General features: G+C 37.3%; 1 long non-coding RNA gene across 1 annotated transcript; it reads left to right on the forward strand.

Moving 5' to 3' along the window:
* Nucleotides 1-567: 567 nt before the first annotated feature.
* On the forward strand, nt 568-1,317 carry LOC118480384. Its single transcript, XR_004862349.1, has 3 exons — nt 568-647; nt 815-879; nt 980-1,317. It is a non-coding gene; the product is annotated as an uncharacterized LOC118480384 (long non-coding RNA).
* Nucleotides 1,318-25,457: the final 24,140 nt, after the last annotated feature.

Consider the following 25,457-nt stretch of genomic DNA (forward strand, 5'->3'; position numbering starts at 1 on the left):
TTAAAATTTCAAAAATATAACTGAATATTTAATTAAAATGAGTTTCACATAGTACAACATCTATTCTTTAAAAATAAAAGTTAGTAAAATAATAACTTGATTGATCTTAATTCGCTCTATAATTATATTAACACCATAATAAAATCTTTGACGAAGTAATGAAATAATAATTACAAATTAAAGAATGATTGAAATTGATTTAGAAATATGCCATAAATAAACATATTCAGAATTTTAAAATTTCAAAAATATATATCTGAATATTCAATAAAATGAGTTTCATATATTATAAAATCTATGTTTTAAAATTATCTATACAACCTAATAAAAGCCTTAATTAGGGGACACATGTCACCCATCTAGAGCCTCTATTCCTCATTTTCCCGCCAAAAGTTGCATCCCTTTATTTTCCCTGTGGTGCATGAGTCATACGGACCCGTTTTGTAATATGGGTCATAATCACGCGTGCCTATATATTGTTATAACCCGTATAGAAACTTCACTTCACATATCGCACTAGGGTTTCAGCTTCTTCACCACGCTTCCACCTCCCTCATTCACATTCTGCCTCCATGAAGAAACCCTAGCCGTCTCTCTGTGAAGCAACCCTATGTATCTTCATCCCCAATTGCGATTGTAAGCAACATGTAAGTTTTTTTTTCTGAATCTTTAATGCTCTAAACCTAACTTTCTTTGATTGAAGCTTCTTCTAATCAAGAACCTTAAATCTCTAAATCTCTGTCGTATTCTACATGGCGATTCCAAATGTACGTTTTCACTATTCGATTTCATCTAATCTTCAACAATGATCTAGGGTTTCTGCATCTTCAATCTTACATCTCCCTCTCATTCGTCTCAAAATTGAATCCCTTCACCAAGGTACGATTCCCTTTTCTATTAGTCAATTCTTGATTCTTGATTATATTTCTTCTTATTTTCTTACAAACTTTCTAATTAAACCCTAATCATTCTCCAATAGGTTCCACTCTGATTGATGTTGCAGCTGTTTGTTGCCATTGCTGGTGATTCACAACCGTCGTTGCCGCTCTTCTGGTGTTTAATGGTGGTATTAATGTGGATTTTGTGTTATTAGTTTGTTCGATTTGATTCTGTTACCCTTGATTAATCTAGGGTTTTCGAGATTTGTGATCATTATCTTATTTTACTGTAAATTCGTTTATTATTAATTCCATACAATTTAACATATTTGTTCGTTATATATATAGTTATTAAAGAAATATAGGTATCATTGTGTTTTAGATCAATAGGTATGATTGTGTTAAAAAAATGTCGTTTTAGATTATATTGTGTATAGATTTTTTTTCCAGATTAGTTTTTTTGCTACTGTTTCAAAAAAAATTATTGTTTTCATATTTTATCTTTTATTATGCCTTAATCAATTGTTGTATCTGTTTAATGTTATTATTTTGTTATTTAGTTTGAATGAAGTAATAGGATGCACGAACAATGAAGGTCTCTGATCCAAACCACTCAACCACTCATATGTTTGATGTTGCTTCTGTACATTATATCATTTACATTTTATGAGTTTATTTGATGCAGAGCATCCAAGATATATTTTATTAATTCAAATTTATTTTCCTAATCTTTTTTATTTTGTTTCCTATTTGATAAGTCTCGTGGTTGAACTATAAATAAGGGATTTATGGTTTATTGTTAGTTAGTTTTTTTATTGAATTTGTTTGAAAGAACTTTATTTTTGAACCTTTTGGTTCGTATTTATCGTCATTGATTACTAATCGTTCTTGAGCCATTTGATCGCATGCGAAACTGCATCATTATTACTTTATTCTTCTCATTATTTTGTTATGTCAAATCTTGAAAATAATGGAATTTTGTTAAAGGCTTTCAAGAAGAGAGATAATGAGCTACAAGTTCGGGAAGCTGACCTATGAAAAAGAGAAATGTAAAATTATTTTTAATGTGTGTAGTTTTATAATTTTGATTTGTCTTCTGTATGTTCTATCCTTCTCTTTTAGTTTTGTGGTATTTTTCAAGTTTCTTTTGATTATTTTTACATAACTGTAAATGATACCATTGGGGCATTTTTGTCACACCCCCAAATAACCACCTAGGGCGTGTCCCTATTGGAGATGTAACGATCCAACAAAGAGCCACCAATCATATCAAACGCAAGTTATAAAGTATTGAAATTCCCAATTGAAATAATGTAACGTTGAAAAGTTAAACCAAAACCTAGGTGATGAGCGGAAGCATAAAAGTATAAATGTGTCTAAACCCAAGCAATATAAATGTTTATCATGACCATAACCACTCCAGCAGCATCAGACAGCAAGTTCCCAAGTTCCTTCCGTGATTACCTACAAGCATGTAAACAAGTGTGTCAGACTACGCTGGTGAGTTCAAGGTTTCGTTAACGTGTTGTGTTACCAGATATATGTTAATGCGATTCAATGTTGTGTTACGATGTTGCTCATGTTAGATACCCTAGGGAGTGTGCCCATAAGTATCCGGGGAGTGGGTACCCCTTAACGACCGATTGCTATGTTGCCTTCGTTAGATACCCTAGGGAGTGTGCCCATATGTATCCGAGGAGTGTGCCTCTAACAACCATAGCCATACCCAGATAATTAGTTCACGCCCGTCCTTACGGCCCGGTGTGAGGTTTCCCACCTAATAGCGCTATCAACTAATCACCCCCATTGCCCTCCAGGCAATAACCAAAACCGATTAAGTTATTTACCCAATGTTTCCCTTCCAAATGTTTACCAGTTGTCCCAAACCACCGGGACGCATGCTTGAGAAAATGCAATGAACTCACCTTTGGTTTGCTCGGTTAGATTAGTTTCTTGTTTAGCAGTTAATCAAACACGTCCTAACATAATTATCGATAACCATCAGTCTCAGGTGCACATAAACTACATCTTTCATGTACAATTAATCCACGTATTTTGTGTTCAAATAATGCACATTTATTACACACGTAGCAAACACATGTAATTCAAGTCATGAAAGTTAATCCGTTCACCATGTGCCATCGAATCGTTACTTAACATGTAACAGCCTGCCAAGGATTCGGTCCACACATTGTAACCGTACTAGTTTACCAATTCAAACCAATTCAGAAGCCTAACTCAATTGTTACTACCTGTTTACAATTTAAACTAGCAACAGTCCATTCATGTTACGTGCACACTTAATTTATTCGCATACCCCTCAAAGTCCATTAGTGCTACTGTGTCCATTACGTGATCTGCCCACCTCTCAGCCGAGGGTGCGGCCCAACAACCAATCAAGATCCATTGGAATGTTATGCGGCCCAGTGTAGTTGATCTAATATAAATGTAAACGTGCAGCCCAGTCACTTACAAAAATCAATCCACAACTCACACCAATCAAGGCCACCGTCTTTACTTAGCATATATTTAAGGAGTTGGCTAGCCCAACTGGTTATTTAACTAAGTCAGTCTTTCATGTAAATGTTTACCAGATCAAGCCCCTTTTGTCGGCCCATTATTGTTGTTTTACCCCCATCCCTAATATTGTTTACAATAATAAAAAAAAAACCAACAGTATGTTTGAATCCCTTTTTTTTTTTTTGATCAGTAGCATGTGCCGACTAGTTCTACCAGACAGGTTCTGAGTTCTGACACTATGACTAATTCATGTTATATCCTTATTCACATACAAACATCCATTTAACCGATAACAACAACATTAAATCAATTCCATCGATGATTCATGCATAACTAATCAATACACTTTTTAATTAACACCTACTCGAGCAGCTAATAGCAACCAAAGAACGATGATAACAAGAGAATGATTTACTCACCGCACACTTGATCCAAAACAACGATGTCTCGCGAAGGGGGGGGGGTTCTCTGCTGCGTACGTAGGTTAGAGAGAGAGAAAGGTTGAGTTTGTTGTAGTTTTAAACTAGGTTGACTTTGATTTCGATTACAATTCGTCTGGGATATGGGCCGGTTAATCAAATTATAAAGGAAGCTATTAAACAAGTATGTTGGGCCGGTTATATACTCTTAGACAATAGACAACATTTGGGCTTATTACTGGAACTAAACAAACAATGCAAGAGTTGGGCCGATGTGATTGGGCTTTGACAACTCAATGGTTTATGCTCAGGAAAGTCCCCGGGTTCATAACCGCCGCAGAGATGCGGGCCTGGAAACGGGTTATGCTTCGGAGCAAATGAATCATGTTGGGCCGGTTGTAGGACATGGGCTCAAGCCCAAGTAAACGACCTAATTAAACAGTGGTCAAGGTTAATGCGCGATCCATTACGTCATACTTTAACTATTAGTGTACTGTTTTAACGAATTAGCGGAAAACAACGAAGAGTAAGGATCAAAAGATGGAGCGTTACTTGCCTCGAAAGTTCGGGTTGTCACATCATCCCCAACTTGAAGGAAATTTCGTCCCGAAATTGGCAAGCGTCAAGTGTGAGAGAAACGAAGTAAGAAATCAGAGTTGTTGCGGGTTTTGCTCAGTTGTGGCATCATCCCCAATTGAAGAGGAATCTCGCCCCGAAATTTAGCAAACAGTCACTGAGGAAGCTAGTTTCGTTAAGCGTTTTCGTGGGGTGTCACATCATCCCCTACTTGAAAGAATTTTCGTCCCGAAAATTGATCTAAAACAATGGCTTGAAGTGAGTTCCGACGAACTCGATCTATAGATACTTTACAACGCCTGGGGGGCTAATCTTGTGATCGGTGGAGATCATGGTATGGTGGTTAGCGTGTTGTTCTATCAGTTGCCAATCAAAGAAACAGGGAATTAATGAGGTTCGTACAAGGAATCGAGCGAAACAGGGTCCATTAAACATCCGAAGGATTTGGCCAGCAAATTTGTTGTCTAGAAGTAATTTCCAGTAGTGGTGCATGGCGGCATGGCACAACAGGGAGGTTCGTCACATTGCGGTCGCGCGAGTGTATCATTTGTCCAAAACAGAGTTTGGTGGGTAAAGGTTAGTGTTGCAAAACGACATACGCGTGTAACTGTGACTGCTTCACTTCTAGCGGCGATGACAAGTGAAAGTGATAAGGTTCGCCTACAGGGATGCGTGGGTATAGTTCTCCTAATCCCGTGTTCGTTCGGAAGTTCCATCTAGCGATGCCTTCGGTACCGTCCAAGAAATGCCTCCCACTTAAATCCAATGACCACGGTTCCCACCGGAGGTTGTAGGTCGTGCAGTTCCTCTCCGTAACACCATCATGGTACATCGCTGGATCATCGGTACCCTCGGATAGAGCGATGCTTCGCGTGTTGTAGGGTTGGGTTTCAAAAGCTGTAAGGACGTTCTCCGATTTTATTTATCAGGAATTCACAACTCCCCGCTATGCTAAGGAGGTTGAAGTTGCGAAACCTTCGAAAATCCTATGATGAAGCTGTGATAGTATCTAGCGAACCTAAGGGATTGCTGTATCCCAGAAGGAAATCAAGATTAGCATAAGGTCTATTCTGAAATTCCACCTAACGATGTGGAAGTAAACCAGGTAACTCTTCAGAAGACACGTCAGGAAATTCACGAACAACTGGAAGATACTCGATCTTCCTTTCTTAAAGTGGCGAATCGGTGACAAGAGCTAGTATAGCAGAGTAGCCCTTCCGTAGACACTTCCGGGCTTTCACGATTGAGATGATGCCAACAATGGCACCACTATGATGATCTCAAACTGATAAGGACTCCCCACTGGGAGAGGGAACGCACGATTTTCTTTTGCAGAGAATTTGCTGCTTGATACATAGATAACCAAGTCCATGTCAACGACCATGTCAAAACTTACAAGAGTATTGGGAAGTAGGTCAATGTCGAACAGTTGACCCACGAGATCAAGTTTGCATCCCAACGAACATATAAGGTTTCAATTAACTTGCCGTCAGTCGATTCGTTATCAAGAACGTGCAGGCCACCATGCTGTTGTATTCCTGGCGTCGCTCACGCCAATCCTAAATGCCCCTCCACGAGCATCATTTCCAATGTTGTTGCTATTGTTACGAGGATTTCTAGTACTTCTGTCGTTCCCTTGGTTGTTGTCTTCTTGATTTAACAATGGGCTATCCATGCCGTAGGCACCTTCATTTCCCTACTATAGACTACGATTACGAGTGCCTTGATGTTGCCGTGACTGTTGCCTCCACTATTGTTGCTCGAAACAGAGCCCTACGATCTTTCACCAACATGGTCCATCATAACACATTCCGTGCCGCGTCCTAAGGCGCCGCTCGTTGCACTGGCAGTTATCCATTCCTTTCTACAGTCCATTGTCATCGTGTATGTCCCGTTTGGTTTGTAAGAGTTGACTCCCATAAGTCGCTAACTAGGGTGAATGATCCGTTTGAAGCCAATTCGCTGGTGTTCGTTGCCGGTAATCAGGGTTGTCCAAATACTGAGGTCGGTAAAATACTACGCTCACCCTTTTGTCTATCGATCTAGTAAGTCGATTGAGTAATACACGGTATGCTGCGAGAGTGTTGCCGAAGTGATCACACTTCGGAGTCTAAGACGTCAATACATAGAGTCCCAGCAAACGAAGAGAAGCGAGAAAGGTATAGACCAGCTCAAGGACGTTCGTTCAAGCACCTAACATTCTACACGTTTCGCTAGGCGTTCAGATGTGTGTTCAGATAATACTTGATAGCATCGAGATTTGTAAGGATTCAGAAAGGAGTGAAAAGATCATGTTCGAGTAGGAGACAATCACTGCTATGACTCCCATGGACTGTGGTGTTCTAACATAACGTCAATTAACAGAGCGGAACCCCTCTCACACTCGTTAAACCTCACTGGGACTCACATGCACCCCACATTATTATTATGTGTGCACCCATAATAATAAGGCAATTTGCATGCTTATCTCAGTGCCTTTTAACTCGCGCTAAAAGGTTCCCCTCATCCAAACAGCAAACGTAAGGTATCACAGGGTTAAGAATTACAATAATCAATGGATAGTGTCACACTAACAGATCACATAACAAGGGTTGGTAATATAAGGGCTCATGCTGCTGTGCCAAGTGTGAATTCACGTGTAATGTTATACATATGTGTACACTAGATATACTATGCATTAGTAGATGAGAAACGAACCTTGCAGTCTGGAGCTGAGTGTCATGGTCATCGTTTGGATCAATTCGGTTATAGTCTGGTTTTATGAAAACATTTTTAAAACCGAGTTCTCTATAACCAGTGGCTCTGATACCAAACTGTCACACCCCCAAATAACCACCTAGGGCGTGTCCCTATTGGAGATGTAACGATCCAACAAAGAGCCACCAATCATATCAAACGCAAGTTATAAAGTATTGAAATTCCCAATTGAAATAATGTAACGTTGAAAAGTTAAACCAAAACCTAGGTGATGAGCGGAAGCATAAAAGTATAAATGTGTCTAAACCCAAGCAATATAAATGTTTATCATGACCATAACCACTCCAGCAGCATCAGACAGCAAGTTCCCAAGTTCCTTCCGTGATTACCTACAAGCATGTAAACAAGTGTGTCAGACTACGCTGGTGAGTTCAAGGTTTCGTTAACGTGTTGTGTTACCAGATATATGTTAATGCGATTCAATGTTGTGTTACGATGTTGCTCATGTTAGATACCCTAGGGAGTGTGCCCATAAGTATCCGGGGAGTGGGTACCCCTTAACGACCGATTGCTATGTTGCCTTCGTTAGATACCCTAGGGAGTGTGCCCATATGTATCCGAGGAGTGTGCCTCTAACAACCATAGCCATACCCAGATAATTAGTTCACGCCCGTCCTTACGGCCCGGTGTGAGGTTTCCCACCTAATAGCGCTATCAACTAATCACCCCCATTGCCCTCCAGGCAATAACCAAAACCGATTAAGTTATTTACCCAATGTTTCCCTTCCAAATGTTTACCAGTTGTCCCAAACCACCGGGACGCATGCTTGAGAAAATGCAATGAACTCACCTTTGGTTTGCTCGGTTAGATTAGTTTCTTGTTTAGCAGTTAATCAAACACGTCCTAACATAATTATCGATAACCATCAGTCTCAGGTGCACATAAACTACATCTTTCATGTACAATTAATCCACGTATTTTGTGTTCAAATAATGCACATTTATTACACACGTAGCAAACACATGTAATTCAAGTCATGAAAGTTAATCCGTTCACCATGTGCCATCGAATCGTTACTTAACATGTAACAGCCTGCCAAGGATTCGGTCCACACATTGTAACCGTACTAGTTTACCAATTCAAACCAATTCAGAAGCCTAACTCAATTGTTACTACCTGTTTACAATTTAAACTAGCAACAGTCCATTCATGTTACGTGCACACTTAATTTATTCGCATACCCCTCAAAGTCCATTAGTGCTACTGTGTCCATTACGTGATCTGCCCACCTCTCAGCCGAGGGTGCGGCCCAACAACCAATCAAGATCCATTGGAATGTTATGCGGCCCAGTGTAGTTGATCTAATATAAATGTAAACGTGCAGCCCAGTCACTTACAAAAATCAATCCACAACTCACACCAATCAAGGCCACCGTCTTTACTTAGCATATATTTAAGGAGTTGGCTAGCCCAACTGGTTATTTAACTAAGTCAGTCTTTCATGTAAATGTTTACCAGATCAAGCCCCTTTTGTCGGCCCATTATTGTTGTTTTACCCCCATCCCCAATATTGTTTACAATAATAAAAAAAAAAACCAACAGTATGTTTGAATCCCTTTTTTTTTTTTTGATCAGTAGCATGTGCCGACTAGTTCTACCAGACAGGTTCTGAGTTCTGACACTATGACTAATTCATGTTATATCCTTATTCACATACAAACATCCATTTAACCGATAACAACAACATTAAATCAATTCCATCGATGATTCATGCATAACTAATCAATACACTTTTTAATTAACACCTACTCGAGCAGCTAATAGCAACCAAAGAACGATGATAACAAGAGAATGATTTACTCACCGCACACTTGATCCAAAACAACGATGTCTCGCGAAGGGGGGGGGGGGTTCTCTGCTGCGTACGTAGGTTAGAGAGAGAGAAAGGTTGAGTTTGTTGTAGTTTTAAACTAGGTTGACTTTGATTTCGATTACAATTCGTCTGGGATATGGGCCGGTTAATCAAATTATAAAGGAAGCTATTAAACAAGTATGTTGGGCCGGTTATATACTCTTAGACAATAGACAACATTTGGGCTTATTACTGGAACTAAACAAACAATGCAAGAGTTGGGCCGATGTGATTGGGCTTTGACAACTCAATGGTTTATGCTCAGGAAAGTCCCCGGGTTCATAACCGCCGCAGAGATGCGGGCCTGGAAACGGGTTATGCTTCGGAGCAAATGAATCATGTTGGGCCGGTTGTAGGACATGGGCTCAAGCCCAAGTAAACGACCTAATTAAACAGTGGTCAAGGTTAATGCGCGATCCATTACGTCATACTTTAACTATTAGTGTACTGTTTTAACGAATTAGCGGAAAACAACGAAGAGTAAGGATCAAAAGATGGAGCGTTACTTGCCTCGAAAGTTCGGGTTGTCACAATTTTCTTCGTTCCACACCATTGTATATGTGTGAATGTGTCTGTGTTTTAGGGTTTACTTTTTTTTCCTAATAATTCCATTTACTTGGTTGTAGAGATGTGAGCGATAACTTTAATGGTGGTAGCCTTCCAACTAATTTGTTTTATGATGAAAATCTCAGTTTAACAAATTTTGTGTTGAAGTGTTGAGCTCAAGCTTTGGATATAAGATGACAACGAATTGGATTATGATTCTGATAACAGTTTCACCGCTGCTTGTGGATTTTCAAGTTACGATCACGACCTTCCTGATTCGTACTCTAATTCGCATTCAACCACCTCATGGCCTCCTGCCATTCTACTCAGGTGCGTTCAGCCTCTCTAGCCATAGATAAGTTAGGATGAAGCTTCCTCTGGTGGTGTCGGGTATGGTGTACAATCGATGGTAGTGGGATGTTGTGTTGATATCAGTGCAAAACAAAATGAAACGTGACACGGGTTTCTATTAGAAATTTGGCGACCCCTACGAGCTGCGTGTTTCATTTCAAAGTTAGTTGGTGAACGAAAGGTACATGTTTGTGTGTTAACTTGAGTATATGTACATTTTATCTCATATAATTATTATATAATATTCAGTTGGTGCAATCTTTTTCATATTGGTTCTTAATTGCGTTTTCTGCGTTGATTTTGACCAAAATATCACGAATTATGTGTTGGTGGATGATATATATATTTTTGATTATGAATTGAATTGTTTGTTAATGTGAGATTGATTTTGTTTACATTTTCAGTATACTCCTGAGCATTTAGTAAGGAGCAAATTATTGTAGATGGAAATTGTGATTTGGCAATGAGGCAGCTTGCCAGTATTGGTTTTAAGAATTTTATAGCTATAAAGTGGACACTTCATGATCCAGGTACTTGCCCCCTCTCAAATAAACTTTGAGCTGAACCTACGTAACTTCATTGAAACAGAACGATGCCATACAATCTCCTGAATATACACATTTGCTTTAGCTGTTGTTTCTATTGCCTATTGTCTTTCTCAATATGCTGTATTTGTATGATAAAGCATCAATTCTATAGCTATAAATTGTATACAAGTTACATACAAAGATTTGGTGTTGCCAGACCATCAATTAAAAGTAATTTTTGGCGTCATGTTTATGCTTACAGGAGATGAATATTAAGACATGGGAAGCGGAAATGATGGACGTAGGATAAGAGTGAGTCCACGTGTCTCCACTGGTCGGAGAGTGGTGGTGAAGAAGCGACCACATGGGGATGCTGATGCGTTTTTTGAATAGTGTTAAGAAGCTTCAGAAAAAGGGAGAAGATTTGGAAGAAGAGAATTCAGTTCTTTTAGTATGTGTGATGCTCAAGAGAGATTCAGAAACATATGCTTACATGTTGTTTATGCTTTTATGCTTTATTTGAAGCTAACTGGTCGTTTAGTTTGCTTATGGATAGTTATGTAAAGGGATTTGTTTATGTTTAGAATAGTGGCATTATTGGATAAAAATTAAGAAGCAGATTCAGTTGCATTTGCAGTTGATTGAAAGTTCGGTTCTTTTCAAGGGTATGATCACATCTTAATTGTACTTTTCAACGGTATGATCAACATCTTAATTGTACTGAACTTATTTTTTAATGTCTGTTGCAGGCCAATTCACATTATTTCGCTATCATTTCACAGGTATTTTTTCATTCTAATATCAGTTTGTTATTTTTAGGTGATGAAAGCTTTTTATATGATAATTACAGCTCCTTTTTATCATCGCTTAAAAATGTAGTATACTTTAACAACTGGAAATAAGATTACATGTTATGGAAGTTTGGTGATATTGAAGGTGATCTTCTATCATCTAAACGACTAATAAGATCTTTCTCTGATGCTTTTCAAGATATGGCAAAAGATGAACTTTCATTGTATACTTCAGATCCCAACAATGCACAGTCATCCCATGTCTGTCCTTTCCAATATGCTCGGTAGTTAATTTGGTTTTCGGTCATAAATACCATAATTTATTAAATATTTTCTAGGAAGATCCATTAATCAAATGATTATTATTATCTTCTCTCTTTCTGTTCTGAATGATTCAGAAAAGATTCTCATTTACTTTGAAGGACTCTTTCATTAATGTATCATAGTTATCGACAACGAGCATAGCGCCCGCTATAGTGAATAGCGTAGCGATGCGATGCTATGCCGCTATCTGATTGTTAGCACATAAAAAGCGAGGAAATAGCGGGAAATTAGTTTTTTCTCTTTAGAAAATACATGTAGCGACTGAAAAAATAAGCGTATTCATAGGGTTTTTTGTTATAAGATTGAAAATAGAAGTATATATCTTCCATCTTTATCGGAGTTTTCAAAAAATATACATGTGAAATATTTATAAAAAATTAATCTATTGTATCGCTAAACTTGAACTTATTCCCAATTTGAAACTGTAAAATTGTCTACGTCGTCGTTGTTATATATTATTTAGGCCATTAGAAAAGCTATAATTAACTTTTATCGTTTTGGTTTTTAGGAGAAGGTGGTTTCTCTCGGGTAGCCTTAGTCTAGCAAGGAGTTATAAGGTAGATCTAAAGGATTTTTTATTATTTATAATAATGCAGTACATATGTTCATCAGTTTAGGGGTGTGCAAAAAACCGAATTAACCGACAAAACCGAACCGAAAGAACCGAATGAAATCAAAAGTCGGTGGGTCGGTTAATGGTTTTTTCTAAAAACCGAAAGTAGCGAGTCGGTTATGGTTATTAAGATTTCTATACCCACCATAACCGAACCGACATGGTTAAATCTTAGTTAGATTTAGGACTTTTCACCATTTTTTAATATTTGATATTTTTGGTTCAACATTTTTAGTATTTAGTGATTATTTCATATGGTTTCTGTTAAGATGTTTATATGAATTTATATGAAGATATCATATCACTTTGTTAGAAGATTCGGTAATAATCGGTATTAATATCATTGATTATATGTATTTTTAATACTATTCAATAACTAACGCATAGTAATATGTAATAACAATTTATTCCATGTTAAAAAAAAATAACTATTTTTAGGTAGGTCTAAATTATTCCATGTTCAAAAAAAATAAGCTATTTTTAGGTAGGCCTAAATTGACGGTTAACCATCCATAACCGACCCGCTATGACCTTCAAAACCGATTAACCATAACCGCCATAACCAATCGGTTTTGGTTATGGTTGTCCATTAACCAATATTGCGGTTATGGTTATGGTTTTGAACGAAAACCGACCCAAACCGACCCATGCACACCCCTAAATCAGTTTATATTTTTACTACTTAAATTAAAATGAGCTGGTTTATTGTTTGTAATGTTTAGACACCATCATCACGGCAGATGGCAAGGTTGGATTGGCCGCATAGCCGGGAACAAGGATCTTTACTTGGGGAAATTCAGTAAGTTAATTTATAAAATTATGTCAATAACCAATAGACAAATATGAATCCTTTTAAATAAACAGTCTCATGGCAGGCCCTAAAATCTATGAAAATCTTGACCTTTAAGATGAACAAAGGTAATGATTTTGTCAACAAAAGAAGCCATTTAAAAGTTTTAAGTCATTTATCTTTTGTAGTATTTTCTATCCGCTTGGCCGGCACCATGACTGCCGTTGTTGAGGACTTCCTAGGGGCGTGTGCAGGTACTTTCATCTTGGTTTAATGATTCGCTTCAGGCCAGATGTCATCAGTTTTGTTTCTCCAAGTATGTAAAATTTGAAATGTTGATGATACATGCAAATGCGAGTGGTAACCGGTAACTGTTGGACCTTATGAAATATTGTATCTGAGATGAACAAGATAGATGTTTTCTTAGAATTGTTGTAATGCAAATATTTGATGACATGCCTTATTAGTTATTGATGTTACGATTTATTAATTATTGATATTGTCCATTGATGGTTGTGTTATGTGTGAATCATATGTTGAATGTTATTGTTTTGATAGTAATTAACATGTAGGTTATTGTTTGGATGGTAACAAGTGTTACAAGTAGGCAACCTGGACATTCCAGCATCAGTGAATGTTTGTATAGCCCGTTGTTAAGATTTGCTTCTATAGCTGCAAAATAGTTGTGAATTTGAGTTTGTAGTTGCATATCTCTTTTTCAACAAATCTTTGTTATTTTGCCAAATATTTGAGGTTTTCATTTATGAATTTAACTTTATAAATCTCCAGTCATTTTACGCTCATCTTATTTCAGAGATAGGGTTGCTTCATATTTAAAACTCAAACCAACAAGACGTATTATTTTGTCTAGCCCATGAAGTTCGCGGGTATTAGCTCTATTTGTTAATAAGAGTAGGAAATTAAATAAATATGTATAGAGAATGTGATGAAATGATTAGTTATTGGTATTAAAAAATGAATGTACACAAGAAAAAAAAATTGGCATGTAAAAGATTAATGGCTGGAGATGTAGTTGCCTGGGGCTCAAGTCTCACAAGTCAAAACTCAAATATAATCTTAATGTAAATCTTATGTTTTGGTGTGGAATATTAGTTGTGTTTGACTAATAAAAAGAGTAAAATTTTGGCAGACAAATAAGAAACACTGCAACGATGGTCATTCATGGGAGTTTTTGTTTATTTTTTATCTATCATATTTATGTTAAAGACCGTCTTTTAAAGTTATAGGTAGCATGAATGTTGGAAAATAGGTGGTACTCATGGTATTTTTAAAGTACACTACAAGGGAGAAGGTGGAGAGTGATATGTAACTGTATGTCGCTAACTTTTTTTTGCATCTATATAAAAAGATTATAACCATTTGTTGGTCATATATTCATCTAGCTCAATTACGTAAATTGGGTTTTATCATATATTGATCATATATTCATCTAACTTGATTTCGTAAATTGGGGTTTATTAAACTATTTTTTTATGTGGCGTTTATAAGAGTTAAAAGTATGAAAGGTTAAAACTGTTACCAAAAGTACAAACATATCATTTCTCAACACCGCGAAATTCGCGGGTATTAGCACTAGTAAGTTAGTAAAATAATAACTTGATTGGTCATAAAGTTGCTAATTTAGGAAGTTAATAAATAATGATTGCAAATTAAAGAATGATTGAAATTGATTTAGAAATATATCATAAATAAATATATTTCACATTTAAAAATAATATTGAATATTTAATAAAAATGAGTTTTATATAATACAACATCTATGCTTTAAAAATAAAAGTTTGTAAAATAATAACTTAATTGATCTTAATTTGCTCTATAATTATATTAACACCATAATAAAATCTATGTTTTAAAAATAAAAGTTAGTAAAATAATGACTTGATTGATCTTAATTTGCTCTATAATTATATTAACACCATAACAAAATCTTTCACGAAGTTAATAAATGATAATTAAAATTTAAAAAATGATTGAAATTAATTTAGAAATCTGCCATCAATAAACACATTTCAAATTTCAAAATTAAAAAAATATATATTAATATTCAATAGGGAGAGGATCATGAGAAAACTACATCTAAATGAGAAAACTAGAAAACAAACTAAAAAAGCCTAAAAAAAGCTAAAAAACATACTAATTTTTTTTTACAATTTTTTATTAAAAAATCGTTATTTTTTATATCTAAAAAAAAATTGTTGTACTGCACATGTGCGTTATATGTGTACTACATATTTGCACTATATCTGTAATAGTGCACATGTGCAATACAACAATTTTTTTTATTTTGTTTTTGAAATTTTTTTTCCATGCATAAAAACTAGCGATTTTTTTATAAAAATTTGTATAAAAAATTGGTATATTTTTTAGGCTTTTTTAGTTTGTTTTTTGGTTTTCTCATTTAAACTAGTTTTCTCATGATCCATCCCCTATTCAAATAAATGAATCTTTTCTTTCTATACTAATAAATAAAAATTCTTTTTGGACACGTGTCATTCTCGATTCTCTGGCAATTTCTCATCCTTATTTTTCTATTTATCTTATTTATTAAATAATAATAATATTAAACATCAGTTTAACTAAATCTATTTATCTCTTTTGTTTTTATAATCTAAATTTGATTTCTTTTTAACTCTAAAGTTTCAATCTTTGGCAATTTATGTCTAAAGTTTCAATCTTTGATATTTTAACCCCTTTGATTAATTTGATTTTTCACTTCTAATTCAAAAGTTTTCATCTTTTGCAATTTAACCCCTTTATTTTTTTTACTTTCAACCCAAAACTTTTCATCTTTTGCAATTTAATCTCAACAATTTTTTTGCTTTCAACTTTGGTCCCTTATATACTTTTCATCTTTCATAAGTTCTCCATTTAACGTGTCGTTCTAAATTTCTGAGTTAACAAGCCGCAACGTGCGTGTGGGGTTTAACGTTATTTGTCTATCGCAACGTGCGAGTCAGAGATCGACTTAGTTATTTTTTTCTCGGTTTTGCACATAGACTCGTGGTCATGTGAGAAACATTTGTCTTTCATCTAACATGATATATAACTAATGAATCCTCCGTCGCATTGCTAAAATCTATGCTTTAAAATTATAAGTCAGTAAAATAATAACTTAATTGGTATTAAAGTTGCTAATTTAGAAAGTTAATAAATAATAATTGCAAATTAAAAAATGATTGAAATTGATTTAGAAATATGTCATAAATAAACATATTTCAAATTTCAAAAATATAACTGAATATTTAATAAAAATGAGTTTCATATAATACAATATCTATGCTTTAAAAATAAAAGTTAGTAAAATAATAACTTGATTGATCTTAATTTGCTCTATCATTATATTAACACCATAATAAAATATATGTTTTAAAAATAAAAGTTAGTAAATTATAACTTGATTGATCTTAATTTGCTCTATAGTTATACTAACACCGTAATAAAATCTTTCATGAAGTTAATAAATGATAATTACAAATTAAAGAATGGTTGAACTTGATTAAGATATCTCCCATAAATAAACATATTTCAAAATTCAAATTTTCGAAAATATACATAACTGAATATTCAATAACAATGAGTTTCATATAATATAACATTTATGGTTTAAAATTAAAAGTTAGTAATATAATAACTTGATTGGTCTTAATTTGCTCTATAAACAAACAAAATAAGTTTAAGTTATAGGGTTGTTAAGTTAGGAAGTTAATAAATGATAATTACAACTTAAAGAATGATGAAAATTGATTTAGAAATCGACCATAAATAAACATATTTCAAATTTAAAAAATTTCAAAAATATACATAACCGAATATGGTAATTATTTAGACAATACAATAAATATAGTAAAAAAAAAGAATTGTTAACATTCACTAAGTATAAATCATTAAACATGTAAAATAACAAAATCCGTTTTATAAAATTTCAAATATTTTTGAATACATGTATGTTGGATATACTTATAATTGGTTATACCATGATAGATTAATGCATGAATTATATAGGTGGGAGTTGGCTACAAAGTCTAGTTTTCCTACAAAGTGTAGGAAGTGTTCTAAGAGTGACATGTGGCATCTAGGGATTTTGTACTAAATGGTATAAAGGTAATTTAATAAATAATTTTATTTTTGGAAAATATATCTATTAAACAATAAAAGACTATTTTTATGGAAATTATATATCTCTTAACTATTTAAAATCGACAGTTACATCATTCATGTGGTACCCGGCGAAAATCCACAGTCATCCTGATCTGACACTTTGCCGTTTTTGGACTACTTATCAAATTTCGGGACGAAATTTCTTTCAAGTTGGGGATGATGTGACAACTCGAAATTCTAAGGTTAGCCTCGTAATTTTGATTCGCATCCTTCTTCGTTCATGCTCTTGACTGTGTTGAATTTGATTTACGTAAGCATGCTCGTGTATGTTGGGCTATTCTAAGGGTGTAGTTATTATGTTGGGCCATAGTTGGGCCGCACGTAACTCATTAGACCTAACGGTAATGTTTGGGCCGCACACGCACACTTTCTCTAGTTGCACCTCACCCTTTTGTGTTACCATTTAACCAACCCGACCCGCAATAATATTTAGCACCGGCCCACTCTTATGCTTGGTCCACAACTCATGAGCCCGCACTGTGTTTTGAGTTTGCAAGATTGTACATAAGGGAGTTAGGGGTTACGTAAATTAGAATGGGAGAATATAAGAAAACCCTAGCAACCTCTCTTCTCAACCCGACGACAGTAGGCACCCCTCGAAGTCTCTTCTCCCTTGGAACTTATCTCTTGTGCTTAGTACATCGTAGGGTAAGTATAATCTTAATGGTTACAACCTTGTTCGATTAGTATCCATTGCATGTGAAGTGTTAATGATATGTATGCATGATTGTAATGTTTGGGTTATGTTATGAAAACTTTGTGATATGGATGATAGATGCATTCTTTAAATCGATATAATATTGATAACCTGTTTGCAAATGTTTTGATAATGTTGATAATGATGGTTAAATATTACTCGAAGAACTGAGGAATTAAATATGAAGAATCGTTGTGCAAATTGTTCGAATAAAATGTTGTCGAATAAGTGATGATTAAGTGTTAGAGCTGTAACTGTTAATGGCGATTAGGGTTTTAAGGAGTACCATAACTGTCTGTTGAAGACAGCGACAAAGAACCCAGGGGCGGCGAATGATAGGTTTCGTCGACCAAGCCTCTCCCTCACAAAAGACTTAGCTCGACGAAACACCAATAGGGTGTCTCGCCAATAGGGTGTTTCGCCATAACAGGGGGTTTCATCGTATATAATTGAATATAATTGAATATTGCAAGGCCAATGTTTTCAAGCAATGTCTATGTATATCCAGATAATATCACGTGATACTATCACATTGTTCAACTTTTATCAAAATAGAAATAGAAATTGAAGGTGTAAGTTGTTTAGTGGACCTCAAATGATCGAATCTCAATGGAAATTATTAAAAATGGATCGACATCATCATAACAGTGGACAATTATTAACTCACATGGCCAACACTTTAAATGATGTTAGAAAATGGGCTGTTGTCAGTATAGATTTTTGATATTTGGGCCGTGATCTTTCATTGGACTCGTGATTAAGGGCCGCACAATGCCTTAGATTAACAGAATATATATATATATGAGCCACACACATTTATATCAGAATAATACATTGGGTCACATCCTTTATACAGTTTCGATACAGGATTTTTGTAACCAAATGACTATTGCGTGTCATGAGTGATTGTTATTACATGCAGGTTCATTTGAATGAGGTTTGAGCTGTTAATGTGTGTCATTGTGATATATGAACTTGTAATGTGAAAACACATATGGCCTGAATACTCGTTACAACTTGTGTGATAATACGTGCCATACTTGCTTACCACTTTTGGAATATATATATAAAGAATATGTGATCAATGTGCATATAAAACTGACTGCCTTTGGTAACCACGGTAGGGTTTGGTTGACCGACTTGGAACGGGTAAAGTAACTTAACAATCCGAGCAATCTAAGGTGAGTTCACTGCACTTTTCTAAGCATTCGTCCCGGTGGTTTGGGACATCTGGTAAACGTTCCTGTAGGGAATGCTGGGTAAACGGTTTAACTGGGATGTTGGTTATTAAACTCAGTATCTATCTTATAAGACCCCTTACATCTACCGTGTTGCCGGGAAGGCAACGAGGTATTTAGTTGATAGCGCTATTAGGTTTGGCACCCTCACACCGTGCCGGAATGGACGGGCGTGAACTATTTACCTTGATAACATGACCAATGCTTTGATAGAGGCATTGGGGTTGGGCAAACACATCTAGTCGCCACATACGGTAATCGAGTTAATAACAACATCAAAACTAAGCATTGACAGTTGTAAACACACATCTGGTAACTAAACGCGTTAACAAAACTTTGAACTCACCAGCGTCGTCTGACACACTTGTCTGCATGCTTGCAGGTTTATAGGGTTATATCTTGTGGAACTTGCTGTCTGGAAGGCTGGAGTGGTCATGGGTCGAGAAACAAAGAATCGTCATACAAGCTTAATGGTTTATGTACACATGGGTTACGAAATACTTAACAAATTAATAATGCTTCCGCTGCATACAATGAATGACATGTAACATTTGTAATACCTTATGTTAATGAATGAAAGTTTATTTAAATACATTTATGAGTTCAATGTGATTGGTGGCTTGGATCCTGGTACGTCACACGCCTCGCGGGGGTTTACGCAGGTGGTATTTTGGGGGTGTGACAGTTTGGTATCAGAGCCACTGGTTATAGTGAACTTGGTTTTAAAACGTTTTTATAAAACCAGACTATAACCGAACAGTTTTGACAACAAAGAATTCGACTATGACACTCAGCTCCAGATTGCAAGGTTCGTCTCTCGTATACTCATCGTACTGCGTAACTAGTAAACACTTACATATGATATTGCTTGCTATTGCACGTTTAACACAACAGTATGAACTTACGTATTACTTGCACGTGTTATATGACTAATAGGGTGGTATTTCCCTAAATATTCGCGACTTACGTTTTGTGATGCTCTTTGTTTGCTACTCGAGTTTGGGGAACCATTTGACATGAGTTAGGAGGAACTGAGATGAGCATGCAAATCACAATATTATTGTGGGTTCACACATAATAATAATGTGGGGTGCATGTGAGTCCCAGTGAGGCTTAACAAGTGAAGAAGGGGTTCCACTCTGTTATTTGATTAGCGTGAAACGTAACAAATTTATAGGAGTCGTAACAGTGATCGTCTCCTACTCGAATGTGACCTTCTCACCTCTCTCGGAATCCTTTTCGAATCTCTATGCTATCAAGTAACACCTGAACGCCCCTCTGAACGCCTAGCGAACCGTGTAGAATGTTAGGTGCTAGTACAAACGTCCCTGAGTCGGATGTGGCAACGTCAATGATTAACCTTTCTCACTTCTCATCGTATGGTGGAACTCAGAGATTTGGTGCATTAGATCCAGAAGTGCGACCACTTCTGCAACACTTCCGCAGTAAACCGTGTAGTATCTGCTCAACTCGGAAGAACGATGGACAAGAGGGTAAATGTAGTATTTTACCGACTTCAGCATTTGAACGACTCACGTGGTTGACAACGAACATCAGCGATTTGACTCCAAATGAACCCTTAACCCTAGTAAAAAACTTATGGGAGCCGACTTTTGTGAATGAATCAGGACATAAACGATGACAATCGACCATGATGTGGACTGTGTAACTTCCAGCACAACGAGTAGCACCTTGGAACTTGGCACGAAATGTGAAGAGATGGACATCGTTGGTAAAAGATCGCAGGGTTCTGTTTCAAGCAACAACATTAGAGGCAAAAGATATTGTGACACCAAGGTACTTGTAATAGTAGCCTACAGTATGGAAGTGAAGGTGCCTATGGCATGTGTTGGCCGTTGATAATTCGAGACGACAACAACCAAGGGAACGATGACCGTAAGGGGGAAACCGCGCGATTGTAACAATAACACCGGCAGTGGTGCTCGCGGAAGGACATTTAGGATTGATGTGAACGACAACCGGACGATAGCAACATAGTAAGTTTGTAGGGGTAGCCAATCGCTTCGTCTCAATTCCGTTTAACCCTGATGCTTCACGAAACCAAACCTGTTATGGGACCAGCTGATGGCAAGTCAACTGAAGCCACATATGTTCATTGGGCAGCAAGCTCAACCTTGTGAGACCAGAGTTCGACATCGACCTTCTTTTCGCTATCTTTGATGGTTTCGACGCAGCAGTTAGTGCTGGTTGGTTATCTGGATATATCGCGCAGACGTACCTTGTGAGAAGAAATTTAGCGTCACTATATACTCTAAAGTACCAGAGTGGTGTGAAGATTAGCATCATGTCAGTAATGACAGCCCCAAAAGTGTCTATGGAGGGATGATCCCGCTGTATTAGCGACTATTTCTGATGATAAGACTAAGTAAAATGGGATCGAGGATCCACCAATTCTTGTGACTCATCTCAATGCGCAAATTCGAGGAACTTTCAGGTCCACTACCACAACTGTTAGTTGGAATCTCAGTTGATCTCACGATTTGAGGGAGCTCCGAATACTCATACTCTTACCGTCTTGCACTAGGAGGGTTGCAAGAACTGTATAAGTTACTACGAGAGCTGCTGGACGAGAGTTTTGTCGAACCTAACTTTCGCTTTGGGAAGCCCCAGTTATATCCGTGAGGATAAGCCTTTTTGTGTGTATGTACTGATTATCGAGAACTCATCGAGACAACAGTTGAGGACCGTTTGCCTCGACCATGTATCGACAACCAGTCGACTAGTTACAAGAGATGAGCTTTCATTCGAGGATTAATTTACGAGCGAATTATTATCAGATGGAAGACCAAGGGGAGAAAGTTCTTAAAGAAGCTTACCAGACGCAATTCGGCCATACAACTTTGTATTCCATGACCTTTAGGGTGATTATCACACCAGCAGCTTTATGGATCATGTGAACCGACCATGCTATTGGGTGACATTTTGAATCCTTTCCAAGAGGAAGGAACATCATGGGCAACATTTATCCTATTTGAGAAGTCCGGAGGGAGGAGCCACGTCGCGCGAAGTCTTGATAAATGTAACCTCTGAATTTGAGAGGTACCTTCTGGGTAATGTAATCAACGAAGTGGGGATGCGCGTGGATCTCGCTAAGACCCGTTTGGTTGGAAACTGATCCACACTAAAAAGTCCTTCGAGGATGCAACGATTACTTGGTCCCGCTTGATATTATCGCAGATTAATCATAGGAATTTCGAAGGTCGTGTAGCTTAAATCTCTTTAGCACAGCCGGGTGCGGTGTTCGTGAAGGGCAGAACAGGAGGATGTCTTTTCAGCTTTCAAATCCTAACTCTGCAATGCACGGAGCATCGTTTTTAACCGAGGGCGCGGGTGACGCAGTGGTATGTCATTATGGTTTGAATCAGAGTCCCAGTTACACGTCGACGCAACATGAGAGAGTGATGACTTACATAATGGTGTTACGAAGAGGAACTGCACGACATACAATCTGCAATGGAAACCGTGGTCGTTGGATTTAAGTGGGAGGCATTACTTGGACGGTACCTAATGCACTACCTAGACCGATCACAAGGGCCTCCCGTGTACCTTGGTTACGAGAGAGTTAAAATCAGTTAATGGCATCGCTAGATGGAACTTTTGAATGAATACGACCGTGGAACCTAGACGTGCACGACCTTTGCGGCTCGCTATCCCCTCTAACATACCTGATCAGATTCATCTTGTTCAAACTGAAGAACTGAAGGAAGAGAGTTCACAAGATTGACCCATGCGGGGCATGGGAAAGCAACCTTTGGCAGGTCGGACGATATGTGCTACTTCATGGAACGAATATGGACCGGGCCTGAAGGCCCACATAGCAACACATGAGAACGATGTCTGACTTGTGGGAAAGTTAAGGTGGGACATTAGCAACCAGAAACGCATATATGGAAATAGGAACAGACTGCCATGGATCTTATCACTGGTCTACTTACAACTCGAAACGGAAACATTACCACCTGGATGATTGTTGATGGACTCACGTTACCAGCACACTTTCTTGCAACCAAGGAAACCGATGAGTCTTCGCAGCTGCGAACGTTCCTCTGAGAGAGGCGGCTTTTAGGCACCAGGTGCCAACTCCCGTTACTTATGATTTTGAGATATACCTAATTTATGACAGGCAATATACGATACCATGGGCTCACGTCTAGACATGAGTATTACTTATCATTATAGGACAACGATTTGAGTAAATGAACCCCCCTGACACTCGAAGACATGCTGCGAGCATGTGTGTGATTGACTTAGTGAAAACTGGAAAGACACATACCTTTGGCTGAGTTCTGCCGCAGTAGTTATTATTCTAGTATTCAGACAACTCTCTTTGGGGCATTGTCTGGATGATAATGCCAATCTTTTGTCGGATTAAGGTGGGTGACAACCTAATCACGGGTCCAGGATTTGTACTCGAAACTCTTGGGAAGATTGCTTGGATCGGAAATAGTTGGGCGACAACGTGCGATTGTCAAAAAAAAAGTTGATAGGGTTGGAAAGCACTGGGAGTTCGCTGTAAATGATCGTATCATGTTGAAAGTCTCACCCTAGGAGGGCGTAGTATGTTTGGGAAGCCTGGAAAGTATAATTTACGTTACGATGAGTCAATCGGAATTCTGGAAAGAATTGGGCACGCCGCCTACAAACTCGAGTTACCCGACGAATTGGATAATGTGTATGATATCATCCATGTCTCGAATCTAAGGCAGTCTTTGTTTGATGAAACACTTGTGATGCCCTTGTTGGGGAACCCATTGTTAACACAGTCGAATTCAAAATCATAGGAGTTCGTTGGAACTCAAGACGTGGACTGGAGTTCACGTGGGAACGCAAAGGTTTGATAAAGCTCTAGTATCCTCAATTGTTCAACGGTTTGAGCACCTCCTGATGTCACTAGCGAATTTTGGGACAAAATTCTCTTTCAAGTTGGGGATGATGTGGTACCCGGCGAAAATCCACAGTCATCCTGATCTGACACTTTGCCGTTTTTGGACTACTTATCAAATTTCGGGACGAAATTTCTTTCAAGTTGGGGATGATGTGACAACTCGAACTTCTAAGGTTAGCCTCGTAATTTTGATTCGCATCCTTCTTCGTTCATGCTCTTGACAGTGTTGAATTTGATTTACGTAAGCATGCTCGTGTATGTTGGGCTATTCTAAGGGTGTAGTTATTATGTTGGGCCATAGTTGGGCCGCACGTAACTCATTAGACCTAACGGTAATGTTTGGGCTGCACACGCACACTTTCTCTAGTTGCACCTCACCCTTTTGTGTTACCATTTAACCAACCCGACCCGCAATAATATTTAGCTCCGACCCACTCTTATGCTTGGTCCACAACTCATGAGCCCGCAATGTGTTTTGAGTTTGCAAGATTGTACATAAGGGAGTTAGGGGTTACGTAAATTAGAATAGGAGAATACAAGAAAACCCTAGCAACCTCTCTTCTCAACCCGACGGCAGTAGGCACCCCTCGAAGTCTCTTCTCCCTTGGAACTTATCTCTTGTGCTTAGTACATCGTCGGGTAAGTATAATCTTAATGGTTACAACCTTGTTCGATTAGTATCCATTGCATGTGAAGTGTTAATGATATGTATGCATGATTGTAATGTTTGGGTTATGTTATGAAACTTTGTGATATGGATGATAGATGCATTCTTTAAATCGATATAATATTGATAACCTGTTTGCAAATGTTTTGATAATGTTGATAATGATGGTTAAATATTACTCGAAGAACTGAGGAATTAAATATGAAGAATCGTTGTGCAAATTGTTCGAATAAAATGTTGTCGAATAAGTGATGATTAAGTGTTAGAGCTGTAACTGTTAATGGCGATTAGGGTTTTAAGGAGTACCATAACTGTCTGTTGAAGACAGCGACAAAGAACCCAGGGGCGGCGAATGATAGGTTTCGTCGACCAAGCCTCTCCCTCACAAAAGACTTAGCTCGACGAAACACCAATAGGGTGTCTCGCCAATAGGGTGTTTCGCCATAACAGGGGGTTTCATCGTATATAATTGAATATAATTGAATATTGCATGGCCAATGTTTTCAAGTAATGTCTATGTATATCCAGACAATATCACGTGATACTATCACATTGTTCAACTTTTATCAAAATAGAAATTGAAGGTGTAAGTTGTTTAGTGGACCTCAAATGATCGAATCTCAATGGCAATTATTAAAAATGAATCGACATCATCATAACGGTGGACAATTATTAACTCACATGGCCTACACTTTAAATGATGTTAGAAAATGGGCTGTTGTTAGTATAGATTTTTGATATTTGGGCCGTGATCTTTCATTGGACTCGTGATTAAGGGCCGCACAATGCCTTAGATTAACAGAATATGTATATATGAGCCACACA

This window comes from Helianthus annuus, chromosome 7 (genome assembly GCF_002127325.2).
Source record: "Helianthus annuus cultivar XRQ/B chromosome 7, HanXRQr2.0-SUNRISE, whole genome shotgun sequence".
NCBI classification, from domain to species: domain Eukaryota; kingdom Viridiplantae; phylum Streptophyta; class Magnoliopsida; order Asterales; family Asteraceae; genus Helianthus; species Helianthus annuus.